This window comes from Podarcis cretensis, assembly GCF_951804945.1.
Source record: "Podarcis cretensis genome assembly, chromosome: 9".
Taxonomy (NCBI): domain Eukaryota; kingdom Metazoa; phylum Chordata; class Lepidosauria; order Squamata; family Lacertidae; genus Podarcis; species Podarcis cretensis.
Window position 1 is genome coordinate 6,600,004 of NC_137178.1, and position 15,454 is coordinate 6,615,457.

Sequence of the window (15,454 nt, forward strand, 5' to 3'; positions counted from 1 at the left end):
TAAGGGAGCTGGGCATGTTTAGCCTGGAGAAGAGGAGGTTAAGGGGTGATATGATAGCCATGTTCAAATATATAAAAGGATGTCACATAGAGGAGGGAGAAAGGTTGTTTTCTGCTGCTCCAGAGAAGCGGACACAGAGCAATGGTTCCAAACTACAAGAAAGAAGATTCCACCTAAACATTAGGAAGAACTTCCTGACAGTAAGAGCTGTTTGACAGTGGAATTTGCTGCCAAGGAGTGTGGTGGAGTCTCCTTCTTTGGAGGTCTTTAAGCAGAGGCTTGACAACCATATGTCAGGAGTGCTCTGATGGTGTTTCCTGCTTGGCAGGGGGTTGGACTCGATGGCCCTTGTGGTCTCTTCCAACTCTATAATTCTATGATTCTAAGCACGTCTAGGAGTTGCTTCTTTTTGTTTTCCGATGCATTTCTTATCCATAAAAACTTTGATGTGGTGCAAGCACATTTTGATTCTGAAAGTGTGACCAAGGCTAAAGGCCAAGACTGAAAAGTTTGAGAACCACTGCCTTAAGGCATTATGTAATTAGAAAAACAAACCTTTCAGATTAGCCAATGGCCAGGCTAAACCAGATATTCTTTTAACTGCATGGTTTCTATTTATTAGTGCCTCATCTGTAGTTTGCAAACCCCCAGCCTCACATGCAGGGAGATTTGATGAACTAATCTGAGTCCATCTTTGTTTCCGCTCCTTGTTTCCGTCTTCTCGGTGCGTGAATTAGTTTACGGAACAAATGGCAATAGATCTGCAATTGCTTTGCTGACACTGTTACTCTTTATTATACCGTTTAGATTGTTCAAAACTCAATAAAATAACATTTTTTTTAAAAAAAAGCCTCTCCCCTGAGGTTTATACCATCATTGTCTTCCAACTTCTCTTTCAAGATTTTTGTGCACGATCCGCCAAGTAGCCGATTTTCTATAAACCGCGCTCTCCTTCCTCTGCGCCGTTGAAGGGAAAGGGTTAACTTTTATTTACAACAGTATAGCTTTTATAATAACAGCACCTGCTGCAGAATCTTTTGGTCAACAAAGAAGAGAGATAAAGTCAAGCTGGTTCATTTGTGTGAATTTTATGATGTGCCTGCATTTAATATATCCCCAACAGGATACGAGTTCCATTTACTGCTGTCAATACTTTGCCGACAGTGGAAAGCGGATCAATGGACTGCATAAATCAATGCGCCACTTCCCTTCCAACATGTACCTTTTGCGTGGGATCTGCAGATGCTGAGGATAAGGAGCAGCTGGAAGCACACCTGGAAAATTCTTCAGCAAAAAGATTTCCATTCGAAAGGACCGGCAATGAGGCGGTTTTTGATCCCTGCATTTCACACTCCTCTGATCACGAGGAAGTTGCAAAGGACAGCTTTGTACGTAAGCTGAGTCCATTTCCCACTGAGGACAGAATACTGGAGAGAAATGGTGTTTTCAGGATGCAGTCAAACCGCGGTTGTCAAACGTAATCCGTTCCGGAAGCCCGTTCGGTGTCCGAAATGTTCAACAACTGAGGCACGGCTTCCGATTGGCTGCAGGAGCTTCCTGTCCTCAAACGGAAGCCGCGTCGGACATTCGGCTTCCAAAAAAAGTTCGAAAACAGGAACACTTGCTTCCGAGTTTTTGGCATTCGAAACGTTCCAAAACGGAAGCGTTTGGGAACCGAGGTTTGACTATATGTGTTTATTTCCCACTTGCACACAGCAGGACAGAGTATCAAACTGAGTCACGCTCTCCCAAACTCGCATTCCCAGCACGTCTGCATTCCCATCTCAGCGACATCTATGCTGGCTTGGTCACGCACACAGAATGGAAGATGTCAGGATTCCCAAGGATATGTTCTACGGGGAACTGGTTTCAGGCACCAACTCTATTACAAAGATGCCTGCAAACGTGACATGACATCTGGCAACGTCAACCCCTTGCAGACGACCGCAGGGCCTGGAGGCAGATAGTCAGGTCATCCATGCACAGCAGTGACCAGAAGAGGAACAAGCACTCAGAGGGGCATAGAGAGAAGAAACATCACGGTGCATCTGTAGCAGCACAACCAGATGCCTTCTTCTGCCCCAGCTGCAACAAAACATGTCTCTCAGTCTCCACAGCCACAACAGGCGCTGCAAGTTCCAACCATTTGACTTCACCCCAAAGGTAAAAAACATATTAAGATTTGAAGAAATTGTGGGAAATGATTGTTGTTTTAAAAAACCTAAAGTTATGATACTGAGATGTATAGGACTTGATGTATTGTTTGAACGAAAGACTTTGTTCCAATATGTGAGATTGGATTCCAGGCCAAGACCAGCCAAGATGAAGAAGGTTTTAAAATTGGATTGTTAACTATATAAGCTTTTATGGATGTGCATAAACAAGTACCGTATTTTTTGCTCAATAAGACGTACCCGACCATAAGACGCACCTAGTTTTTGGAGGAGGGAAACAAGAAAAAAAATATTCTGAATCCCAGAAGCCAGAACAGCAATCCCTCTTGCTGCGCAGTGATCCCTCTTGCTGTTCTGGCTTCAGCGATAGCTGTGCAGCCTGCATTCGCTCCATAAGATGCACACACATTTCCCCATACTTTTTAGGAGGGGAAAAGTGTGTCTTATAGAGTGAAAAATACGGTATATTATAATGGAACCAAGAGGGGGAGTGGATGGAAGTCAACCCAAATTTATGGTTTAATTTGGTTATGATTTTTCTTCCTGTTTTTTTTTTGGGGGGGGGGAATCTATATATATATATATATATATATATATATATATATATATAGACAGACGGATGTCAACAACCAGCTGAGCAGTGAAAAGCAGGTAAACGTACAGTGCTTACCTACTAAGGCGACACCATTTGCACAAATGCAACAGGAAACATCCACCTCCTTCCATCACGGAACCTAATTTCCACATGGGCAGCCATGTTACTCCGCTACAGGAAAAACAACAGAGATTCCCATAACACCCTTAAACATTGTTGGTCTCCAAACTCCCATCGGCCCCCAGCCAGCATGGCCAGTGGTCAAGGATGGCAGGAGTCGCAGTCCGAACGATCTGAAAGGCACCACCCTTAAGCTGCGAGACAATAGTTTGTTGCCAAACTTTCCCTCCAGTCTGTGCACAAGCAGGTGGGGTCTTTGTGATGCCTAGCAGCCACAAGTCACCAACACTGTCTAACAATACAGTGGTACCTTGGTTCTCAAACGCCTTGGAACTCAAACAACTTGGAACCCAAACACTGCAAACCCGGAAGTAAGTGTTCTGGTTTGCGAACTTTTTTCGGAAGCCGAATGTGCTCCATTTTGAGTGTTGTGCTTCCGTTTTGAATGCCACACTTCTGTTTTGAGTGTTACGCGGAGGTCTGTCTGTTTTTGCTATTTATTTTGCATTTTTGTTTTTGCAGCTCTCTCTTTTTGTTTTTGCGACTGTGTGGAAGAACCCAGTTCAGCTACTGACTGATTGATTGTGTGACTGCCGTACACTCTTTATAGCTTTCATTTTATGGATCAATGGTCTCGTTAGAGAGTAAAATTAGTGTTAAATTGCTGTTTTAAGGGTTGTTTTCAGAAGTCTGGAACGGATTAATCCATTTTGCATTACTTACTATGGGAAGACGCGCCTTGGTTTTGGAACGCTTTGGTTTTGGAACGGACTTCCGGAACGGATTAAGTTTGAGAACCACTGTACAAGAAACCTATGTAGCTATCAGACACTGGGAGATTGTAGGATGGGAGAGGGTTCAGGTTTCCCACAAGAACTAACTGTTGGATTAGATGGGGCACCGGCCCATCTGTGACCTTGCTGCTGAAAAGCAGGGAAAGATCACAGGGCCTGGTGTTACACCAGCGCGCAGCAAATGTTAATCCGATCCACTGATTTGCGCCCGAGCCACCAACTTAATTCAAAACACACAAAGAATGTGGACATAGCAAGGTGTCAAATGTGAGGCAAACCTCAGGCAACTTCACCCCACCGCTAAACCAAAGCATGACCTCTGCTGGTGTGAAATCAGACATGTACAGTGGTGCCCCGCAAGACGAATGCCTCGCAAGACGAAAAACTCGCTAGACGAAAGAGTTTTCCGTCTTTTGAGGTGCTTCGCAAGACAAATTTCCCTATGGGCTTGCTTCGCAAGACGAAACATCTTGCGAGTTCTTGCGAGTTTTTCCCCTTCCCCCCTTTTCTAAGCCGCTAATAGCGCTAATCCGCTAATAGCCGTGCTTCACAAAACGAAAAAACCGCAAGACAAAGAGACTCGCGGAATGGATTAATTTCGTCTTGCGAGGCACCACTGTATTATGACATCTCTTCGTAAGGGTTGTGATTGTGTGAGAAAGGAGAGGATGCGGCAAAAGAAGCCATCTAAGCGCCAGTTCCGGAATAGATTCCAAAGTCCTGCAAGCAATCTGAGATACAAGGGAATAGATGGAAGTGATGCATCAATGGAACAGTATTTGAAAGAGTTACAGAAGCCACGTGGAGGAGCATTTTAAGAAAGCACTGCAGATAAATCAACACACAATGGCCACATGCCAACTCTCCTGCCAGAACAGGTTTGGCAAAAGGAAGTAAAAACCAGGGAACCATCTGCTCCTCAGAGCTCTCTCTTCCCTCTCCCATCATGTTTACAATTACATTACCGTATTAGTATCAATATGTTAATATTAGGCAGCTGCCTTCTCTGTTCTGTTCGATGCTTGCCAAAAACTTTTTGTTGTTGTTGTTTAAGCAACCCAAACATTATTTATGGACATTGAAAAAAATCTAATCATTTTATCTTCGTTTCGAAATTTTATTTTTACAATTTTATTTGTTTTTAAAGTCCACCTTTGCCACTGTTTTAAATATCTGTTTCACAGAATTTTATGCCAATGGTTTGGAGATATTTTGTCGGTTAAGCAGCAGGTACATTTTGCATACATAGTGATGTATGGAAGTGAGAGCTGGACCATAAAGAAGGCTGGTAACCGAAGAATTGATGCTTTTGAATTATGGTGCTGGAGGAAATTCTTGAGAGTCCCATGGACTGCAAGAAGATCAAACCGATCCATTCTGAAGGAAATCAGCTCTGAGTGCTTGGAAGGACAGATCCTGAAGCTGAGGCTCCAAGACTTTGGCCACCTCATGAGAAGAGAAGACTCCCTGGAAAAGACCCTGATGTTGGGCAAGATGGAGGGCACAAGGAGAAGGGGACGACAGAGGACAAGATGGTTGGACAGTGTTCTCGAAGCTACCAGCATGAGTTTGACCAAACTGCGGGAGGCAGTGGAAGACAGGAGTGCCTGGCATGCTCTGGTCCAGGGGGTCACGAAGAGTCGGACACGACTAAATGACTAAACAACAACATTTTGCCAAAAGTAAAATTAATAATGCACATGGGGAAGCTGCCATACAGGAAATCAAATGAGTGATCTGTCTAGTCCAGGCCTGCCTGGGAAGGGCCGTAGCTCAGTGGAAGAGCTTCTGCCTCACAAGCAGAAGGTCTCAGGTTCAAGCCCCGTCATCTCCAGGTAGGGCTGGGAGACCACTTCCTGAAATCCTGCAGAGTCACTGACTTGATGGAAAGCACCTTTGTATGTGCCGGGCGAGAGGACCAGTTCTCAAGATGCAATGACAAACAGCAAGTGCAATTGCTTCCGATTGGAAAATTGAGCTTTCTTTAAGTACAGTGGTACCTTGGTTTAAGAACAGCTTAGTTTATGAACAACTTGGATGAAGAACGCTGCAAACCCAGAAGTAGGTGTTTTGGTTTGTGAACTTTGCCTTGGAAGCAGAACATGTTTTGCTTCCTGTTGAGTGATATATAGATAATTTATTACGGTCAGAGACCAGCTTATCCTGTTGAGTGTGTTCCATTTGGAAATGGAGTCCCCCGCTGCTATGGGAAAGCAAGCCTTGGTTTAAGAACGCTTTGGTTTAAGAACAGACTTCCAGAACAGATTAGGTTCGTAAATCAAGGTACCTATGTAGAAATCTCCGTGGCACCATATCTGTTAAAGGCCATATCTGCTAAAAAACAAAACCATGGTTACTTGCATGCTGGCGTGTGTGCCGATTCCACTGCAATACAAGAAAGAAGAAATTTCTTTGGCACTTTTGAGACTGTTAAAGCAGCACTAGGAGAGATGACCAGTGGAATTTGTGCCTACTCCAGCAAAGGATTGATGCCTTATGCAGAATCAGACCACTGGAGCCATCCAAGTTAGCTTTGTCTTCACTAACAGCCAGCAGCTCCAGGGTTTCACGTGAGATTGAACATTGGAATTTCCGCATGTTTCCTAGCACTGAGTTACAGTTCTTCCCCAGCACATCTCCTTGGAAGCAAGCCACGGAGGGGCCAATGAAAATTACCACGTTTGTGGGCTAAGGTGCACAGCCTAAGATTTCCCTAACCCAGGTGTGTTGGGGTTTGCACAGAGCTGAGCTGGTGTCCGAACACGCAATATATATCTCACTCACAGCAAAGGGGTAGCAAATTCTTGTATACACAAAGGAAACAAGACACCAAACACCTCTTGCATTCCAAAACAAGGTCTCAGAGCACGTTTTATAACTTTGTTTTCAATGGTGCAAGGATGCTCGCAGCCTTAGTTAATCTTTAATACACGTTCGAACCAGTGATGCAAGTTGTCAAGGAATCCACTGGTACAACGGCAGGGAAGCCTTTGTTTCCTTCAGTCATGTCGCAGAAAAAGAGCAAGTCGTGTTGGTCTTCACATGAAGCCTAAAGCAGCAATGGCATGGTCCATGAGAGGGATGAGTGGAATGCTCTCAGCTCGAACTGGAATTAATTCCCAAGTGGCACAGGGGGAAGATGCCAGCGTCCATGTTCCAGGGAACCCTAATGAAGCATCAAAGCAATCTACAGTGGAACCTCTACTTACAACCATAATCTGTTCTGGAGGTCCGGTCATAACTAGAAACATACATAGGTAGAGGTGCACTTTTCCATAGAAAGTAATGGAAAAGTGAATTGATGATGAAAAACACCTCCTAAAACAGCAATTTAACATGGATTTTACGGTCTAAAGAGACCATAGACCCATAAAATGAAGGCAATAATCAATATAAAGGGACCCCTGACCAGTCGTGACCGACTCTGGGGTTGCGGCGCTCATCTCGCTTTACTGGCCGAGGGAGCCGGCGTACAGCTTCTGGGTCATGTGGCCAGCATGACTAAGCCGCTTCTGGCGAACCAGAGCAGCGCACAGAGATGCCGTTTACCTTTCCGCCAGACTGGTACCTATTTATCTAATTGTACTTTGAAGTGCTTTCTAACTGCTAGGTTGGCAGGAGCAGGGACTGAGCAACAGGAGTTCACCGCGGGGATTCAAACCGCCGACCTTCTGATCGGCAAGCCCTAGGCCACCCGTGTCCCTATAATCAATGTACTGTACTATAAAATAAATAAGACAGTATTGTAGATGAAAAAAATTAACTTTTTCTTCTTCTTACATGCACTGAGGGTGGGTGGGCTTACCTGGCTACAAGCTGGGGGTGGGGCAAGGGTCAGTAAAGAGCTGGTTCACTTCAGCTAGGGTCACTTTTTTCCTTGCCAGGCCAGGTTCTTCTCTGGACTTCCTCAGGTTAGTTCCTCGGCGGGTTTGGGGCTGCAGTGCGCCCTGCTGTGCCTCTTGTAGGCGGCACCTCTTCCACAGCTTCGGGGGTGGGATAGGGGCCCTCTCCCTGGCAGCAGAGGCCCCAGTGCTGCCCCGAAGCACCTACTGAAGGTCATAACTGGAATCGTACGTAAGTAGAGCCGTACGTAAGTCGAGGTTCCACTGGATCCTGCTCCACGTCTCTTTGTGTTACTTCCGGAAGACTCTACTTCCAGCCTGGATGGCCTCAGCAGAATAGCATTAGGATATACATTGCGTTCTGCAAAACTGGGATGCATGGGAACTGAAATCTCCCATGGCTCCCTGAAGGTCCAAAGGGCCAGAACACTGTGCTGCATCCTTTAGGACAGTGGGTGGGGAACCTGCAGCATTCCAGATGTTGTTGCACTACAGCTCCCATTATCCCTTATCACCAACCACGCTGATGGGAGCTACAATACAGCAACATCTGGAGGACCACAGGCTCCCCTCCCCACCACTCCTTAGGGGACAGAATGGAGGCTACCTATTTCTTCTATATGCTAGTACAAAGTACAGTGGTGCCCCGCAAGACGAACGCCTCGCAAGACGGAAAACCCGCTAGACGAAAGGGTTTTCCGTTTTGGAGGCGCTTCGCAAAACGAATTTCCCTATGGGCTTGCTTCGCAAGACGAAAATGTCTTGCGAGTTCCTGCGGGTTTTTTTCCCTCCCCCCCCCTTTTTCTAAGCAGCTAAGCCACTTATCAGCTGATCCGCTAAGCTGATAAGCCGCTAAAAGCTGCTAAAAGCCGCTAAACCGCTAATAGCGCTATTCCGCTAAGCTGTCAATGGGCTTGCTTCGCAAGACGAAAAAACTGCTATACGAAGAGACTCACGGAACAGATTAATTTCGTCTTGCAAGGCACTACTGTATACTAATGCAAAGCGTGTGTATTGAGGGTATAGTGTTAGAAACTCAGATATGTAAGCTAGGTGCCCAATGGCTCCTTAAACCTGGGTTACAGTCGCCAAAACGGAATGTCCACTTGCCGTTCTTGGGCCAGGCGGCTCAGAAGTCGTGTTTTTCAATATGATTTTTTGGTTCCTGAAATTCATTCTGATGGTGCAGATAAAATATCATGGACAGAATTCTACTGGGTGTGCTGCTACTGCGCGAAAATGATCAAGATCCAAGGATCCCCAGGCATGCGCCTCCAGATGGTGGAGCAGGCACCTTCACTTGGTTCAAGAAGGACACTGACAAACTGGAACGTGTCCAGAGGAGGGCAACCAAAATGGTCAAAGGCCTGGAAACGATGCCTTATGAGGAACGGCTAAGGGAGCTGGGCATGTTTAGCCTGGAGAAGAGGAGGTTAAGGGGTGATATGATAGCCATGTTCAAATATATAAAAGGATGTCACATAGCGGAGGGAGAAAGGCTGTTTTCTGCTGCTCCAGAGAAGCGGACACGGAGCAATGGACCCAAACTACAAGAAAGAAGATGCCACCTAAACATTAGGAAGAACTTCCTGACAGTAAGAGCTGTTTGACAGTGGAATTTGCTGCCAAGGAGTGTGGTGGAGTCTCCTTCTTTGGAGGTCTTTAAGCAGAGGCTTGACAACCATATGTCAGGAGTGCTCTGATGGTGTTTCCTGCTTGGCAGGGGGTTGGACTTGATGGCCCTTGTGGTCTCTTCCAACTCTATGATTCTATGATACTATGATTCTATGGTTGCAAATGGGCGATAGTCTGGTGTAAAATGCGCCTGGCTCCTGGCGAATTTCGAATGCTGGTTGGGGGTGAATAGTTGTAGCCCCTTGCAACTCTGGACCTCCAATCTGGAATCTAACCCATCTTTACACTACACGCTGCAGGTCGGGGGGGGATGTATTTATGTCTGAATGGCTCCTCTAGTCACATTCACAGCATGCCAGGTAGAAGGCTAGGCTAGAACGCTTCTCCCTGACACTTAGTTTTCTATGTGCAGGGAGTATATATGTATTTTAATGGAGCAGAATGCTCCCACACTCCTGCAGCTTGAAGTTGTACAGTCCAGGAACACTTCTGCCATGTGATCATCTGTTTGTGTAGAATATAGCAGCTGAAATTAAACTCGCGTCCAGTAATCACACGGCTGAAAGGGAAGGCAAGCTCGGCGTTCTTAGCCTTCAACTCTGAGGGAGGATTCCCTGCAACCAAACATTCCTAATTTATTAGCCATCATCATGCAGATTGCAGCGTGCCAAGAGCAGAAGAGGACCAGGACAGAGCATGTCAGCTGTTCTGTCTGGCAGGGAAATAAATGCAAGCTGGAGAGACATTGGACGTGCAACTACTGCCGTAGGAACAGAGCTGCACAAATGTGACCTGGAAGAATATCCCTTTGCAAGGCCAGATATGGATATCAAGCATCACTTGAGCAGCAGCTGGGCTGCCGGATCTTAGGCAAATAACCCAAGTGGTACATGCAGTTAAAAGCCATGCACAACTCCAGACAGGAGTTTTGTACACAATCACTGCTGCATTCCCCCAACCCACATGCTTTGCCACCTGCCATGTGGACGGCACACTGGCGCAAAGAAAGTCATTTGGATGTTCTTATAAAGCGCACAGGTGGAAAAGGCAACCCAACGGAGCAATTAATGTTCCAATTACACAGAAAAGGTCTCACTCCTGATTCTGTTGTGTCGTGGGAGCATGAGCCCCATGTGGAAGGCTGTCAGATCTTCCACCCCGGTTCTTCTATGCCAAGGGTCAGAGTGAATCGTAGAATTGGAAGGGACCCGGAGGGTCATCTAGTCCAACCCCCTTGCGACGCAGGAATAAGCAGCTGTCCCATACGGGGCATTATCAGCAGCACGCTCTAACCAACACATCCAGGCTCTCTAATCTGCCAAAACTTAAAATGCAAGCTGTTCCTCCCATTTGTGTTGAGACATTCCAGTATTTTGCTGCACTGATGTGGTCTTCTGGTTCCCAATGCAAATATTAAGCAAATAAAAAGGTAAAGGTAAAGGACCCCTGACAGTAAAGTCCAGTCACAGACGACTCTGGGGTTGCAGCGCTCATCTCACTTTACAGGCCAAGGGAGCTGGTGTTTGTCCGCAGACAGTTTTTCCAGGTCATGTGGCCAGCAGGACTAAGCCGCTTCTGGAGAAACCAGAGCAGCGCACGGAAACGCCATTTACCTTCCTGCTGGAGCAGTACCTATTTATCTACTTGCACTTTTTGGGGGGTGCTTTCGAACTGCTAGGTTGGCAGGAGTGGGGACCGAGCAACGGGAGCTCACCTCGTTGCGGGGATTCGAACCGCCAACCTTCTGATTGGCAAGCCCAAGAGGCTCAGTGGTTTAGACCAGTGTTTCCCAACCTTGGGCCTCCAGCTGTTTTTGAACTACAATTCCCATCATCCCTGACCACTGGTCTTGCTAGCTAGGGATGATGGGAGTTGTAGTCCAAAAACAGCTGGAGGCCCAAGGTTGGGAAACACTGGTTTAGACCACAGCGCCACCTGCATCGGTTTAAATCCATTTGTAGATCCAAGCACACGGAACTCTTTGCTTCTCTAAGGCCTTACCTTTTTCAATAAGCCAAGTTTCATTTAGATCAGAACAACCATGTTGGTGATAATGTCTAACACCTGTAGAGTGTTTTCAAGGTGTTCAATGGATTTCACATGCATCGTCTAGTTGTGATGCTACATCATCCCTGTCAGGTAAGCTACCATTCTTCATTTATATGACTATTTGTAAACCACCTTCCACCTCTGAGTCGCAGAGCAGTGTACAAAAATATTGTCTCCCATTTTCCAGATGGGGGGACTGAGGCAAAGGTTCTCTTAAGACCACCAAGTGAGTTCACGGCAAAGATGAGAGAAGTATCAGCTCATCCTCTTAACCTCTAGGCCACACCAGCTCTCCAGAACCTCTCAGTTCCACAGAGGTCTACCACAAAAACATCCAACAATTCACACCGACCCTTATAAAAACAAAAAACCGCCCCAGAGTGTGGCTGGTGTTTGAAAATTAACTCGCAGCTCTGTTAAAACAGCTGCACATCTACTCCACGTACTATGTATTAATGTTTAATTTCACCAAAACATCTAGTCTCAAATTAACACTGTGTGGCTACATGCAGAGAAGACAGCTATCATCAAAGAGGAAAGGAAGAGAGGTCTCAGACGGTAACACTGAGCGTTTTTGCACAACTCCCCCAGAGAAAACCACAAGCCTGTTTTGTTGTTGTCAGAATGACATTATTTCTTAAAAAGCTGGAAATTTCCAGCAATGTACACCTACTGGACTTCGAGAGAGCGGAACAGAACTTGAAGAAGTGAAGAGGTACACAGGTAACTTAGCAAAAAGGAGGAATCTGTGGGAATCGCAGACACCCAAAACGAGGATAGTAAAACAGTAGGAAGCGCACTCTGCATTTCGAAGGAGTCCTGCAAGCGAGCAGCTTTCCGTGTTGCTAAGCACGTTGCAGGCACGATCAGGAACTACAGATGAAAAAGGGAAGGCCGGAGAGAAGTAATATGCAATTGAAATGCATTGCCAAAGTTTCTTTAGAAATACACACACACACACACACAGGAAATCTTTGGCATCTCCTGTGATATTTGCAAAAGGGAGTGGTGGAGGCCAGCATCAGGGGGCCAGAGAACTACATTGGCTCCTCAAGCTATCAAAACCAGCTGCTCTGCAAACACCCCGGGGTAAATTTCCACACTCTTACGCTTTGCCTATGGCAGCGGTTGGTCTCTAACGTTGGCTGAGCCCTGCAGATGTTGGTGGGGGGCTCCGATTCCCCGCCACCCTTGGCGTTTAACCATGCAAACATCTGGAGCGCACCACTTTGGCAATCTCTGCGTTCTGGTGCTTACCCCCCCCCCTACTCCCCACAACCTAAGCTCTGTGCTTTCAGACTCTCTCCTACTCAGCGTTAGGAATTTCCTGTGCTTTGCTGGCTCACTCTATAATCAAAGGCTATTTTGCAAAGGAGGGGAGTCTCTGAGAACTGCTGCAACTTCCTCTCCAGACATATAAAAGACACTCTTGTAATCTTGTCTGATCTGCCTTTAAACAAGCCAGGGAACTCGCCCTCCTGTCAACTTTTGAAAGACAGGAGGCTGGATGGTTCGCATTTAAAAGAGGAGAAGGACCAGCTTAAAGTCCACGCACATCCACAGATATCTGGGCCTGCGCTCTGCACAGAAGAAGAGTCATTCCAGACCCAGAGGGGAAAATCCATGCAGCCACTCGGTGGTGCCCATGCTGTTTGGCATAACCCAGTTCAATACAGACTAGCAGAGAGACTGGGCATTGAAACCTGGTGAGGCCAGCCAAACAAAACAGCAACAACGGAATTAGAAACTGGGGCAGTGCCTTGGGGACCTGGCCTTTTCCCCACAGCCAAGGTGGGTAGAACGGATCCAGCCCTTTCGGGTCGCACATTTATATATATATATACCACATTATTTCCAAACACACCTGCCCACGCTTTCTCAGCTCCACAGAACAACACCCCACAGCAGCCTCAAACTGCAGCGCACGTGTCAAATAACCCCTTAGGGAACGACACACCCCACACACCCCACAACCTGACAGGAAAGCAACCCACGACACAGCCACCTCCCAGTTCTCAGGAACAACCCAGACATCATCCAAAGAACGCCAGCATCACGTGCTTCCGCAGAAGCGATGGCAGTACAGGTGTGCTGTGCAGAAGGGCTGTCCCGTTTCTGGATGGCCCCATAGAAGACACCTTCTTTGCTCCAAGGGGATGGCAAACCCCACAGCTGCTCTGGGGGAGATATGCCTCCTCAGCCCCACGGAAGCCCCATACAGACTCCAAGTCTAGCTATGTCCCATCCCCCTCACCTTAGCCCCATACAGAGAATGAAAAGGGCACAGTTTCAGGGAGCATATGAGGTCAGGGCCCCCTATCCCACCCCCCAAGTTCCAGATACCACCCCCCCCACCAAATGTCTTCCCTACAGCTCCCAGCCCCACAGATGAGACAAGATTCCTTCCCCAGGGCTCTACAACGCCCCCTGGCAAGAGCAGTATGCACCACCCTACAGACTGCCCCGTCGCATCTTCTCACAGCCCTATAGACAGGACCCCCAACCGTACCCCAAGACCCAGCTACCCCCTCCTCATCGCCCCCAGGGAAGGCCTTCTTCACAGAGCCCTCCGGCCCATCTAAGCCCCCCATAAGAAGACAGAGAGCAGGGAGCGCGCAGACAGGACCACCCAGCATCTCTGGAGAAAGGCCGCCCCACTCGGACGCCCCACAGAGACCCACAAGGACAGACCACCCACCTCTCTGCCATCCAGTGGCTGGAGCCAAAGGCATCCCAGACGGACCCTCTTTTCCTTGGGGAACTGGGGGTTAAGAGGGAAGAGAGAAAGGACAGGCGGGTGGCCCCCACCTCCTCCCTTCCTAGTCTCTCCCCGCACCCCAAATCCCCCATAGATGCTGCCACTGGGAAGGGGAAAGACAGCGCAGACAGCAACCCCTCTCGCAACGCGCATCTCTCCTCTCTTTGTTGTAAGTCACAGACAGGACTGCCCTACCTCTGTGCAGCCAAGCAGGCAGGCAGGGGCAAAGAGGAACACCTCAGAGCACCCCCCAAAATTTAATTTTTTTATTGCACGAGATACTGAAAGCTGCAAAACCCCAAATTTTTTTGCACGGAAGGCTGGAGACCTTAAGGAGAAAGACCCAGACACCTCATTTTTGCATGTCAGGCTGGAAACGACCCCGACCCACACACCCCACCCCAGCCTGAACGGAGACGAGGGGTGAATTGGGGGAGGGGGCAATGCACACGCAGGACTAGCTACTCACCCAGAGGAGATGCTGCTGCCTGCGCGCCGGCGGAAGAGTCTGCTCTGCTCCGAACGTTGGCAGCCGCTTCACAGGCACAGGCGCCGCTCAATGCCAGGCGGGATGGAACGCAGGCACACAACAGCGGGAAAGGGACCCGGATGCTGGAACACTCCGCCCCGCCAGCGTCTCCCTTCACCCTCCCCGCCCCGCCCCGTTTCTCAGGCCCCGCCCACAGGCTTTGCCCGTCGAAGGGCAACGAAAAAGCGCCCCGTGGCGCGGCTTCCAGCTCCGTAGTGCGCAGGCGCGATTCTGCTGCCTTTTTTAGCTGGCTTCGCACAGGGAGACAGTGGGAACTCTAATATAATATAATATAATATAATATAATATAATATAATATAATATAATATAATATAATATAATATAATATAATATAATATAATATAATATAATATAATATAATATAATATAATATAATATAATATAAACAAAGTTTTAAAAATCCAAATATATATCCATATACAGTGGTACCTCAGGTTAAGAACTTAATGCTTCCCTGAGGTCTGTTCTTAACCTGAAACTGTTCTTAACACAAGGTACTATTTCTGGGTTAGCAGAGTCCGTAACCTGAAGCGTCTATAACCTGAAGCGTCTGTAACCCGAGGTAGCACTATACAGAGATTTCTCCAAATCCCAGGACTTCCCCTCCCCCTCCATAGAGTCCCATTTTAAACATTTTAAACTGCATCTTCTTCCAAACTCTAACTTTTGTATCAATCCATATTGTGCATGGTACGGTAATTGTTATACGACAAGTGGAATCAGAATCCTGCCAATGTTTCCATCTGCTTACAATGGTCTCTTCGATAACTCGTACGTTTTCCCCATTCTTTTGTAAAGTTTTTGTCCTCTTGGTTTCTGCGTTTTCCAGTCAGCTTTGTCGCTTCGGCATAGTCCATCAGCTTGGTTTGCCATTCCTCTCTGGTAGGGACCTTGTCTTCTTTCCATCTCGGGGATAGTAGCATCCGGGCGGCTGTTG

At 47.3% G+C, this 15,454-nt stretch overlaps 1 protein-coding gene across 3 annotated transcripts in view; it reads right to left on the reverse strand.

Moving 5' to 3' along the window:
• The window catches only part of RNF24 (ring finger protein 24), a 78,057-nt gene extending 63,471 nt beyond the window's left edge, over positions 1–14,586 (reverse strand). The window contains exon 1 of one of the 3 annotated variants that reach the window (XM_079991246.1): positions 14,437–14,586. The gene's annotated coding sequence lies outside the window, so the exon portion shown is untranslated. Of the gene's footprint in view, positions 1–2,844; positions 2,868–14,436 lie in introns of those variants that run through there. The other 2 variants (XM_079991242.1, XM_079991243.1) reach the window with 2 other exon arrangements.
• Positions 14,587–15,454: the final 868 nt, after the last annotated feature.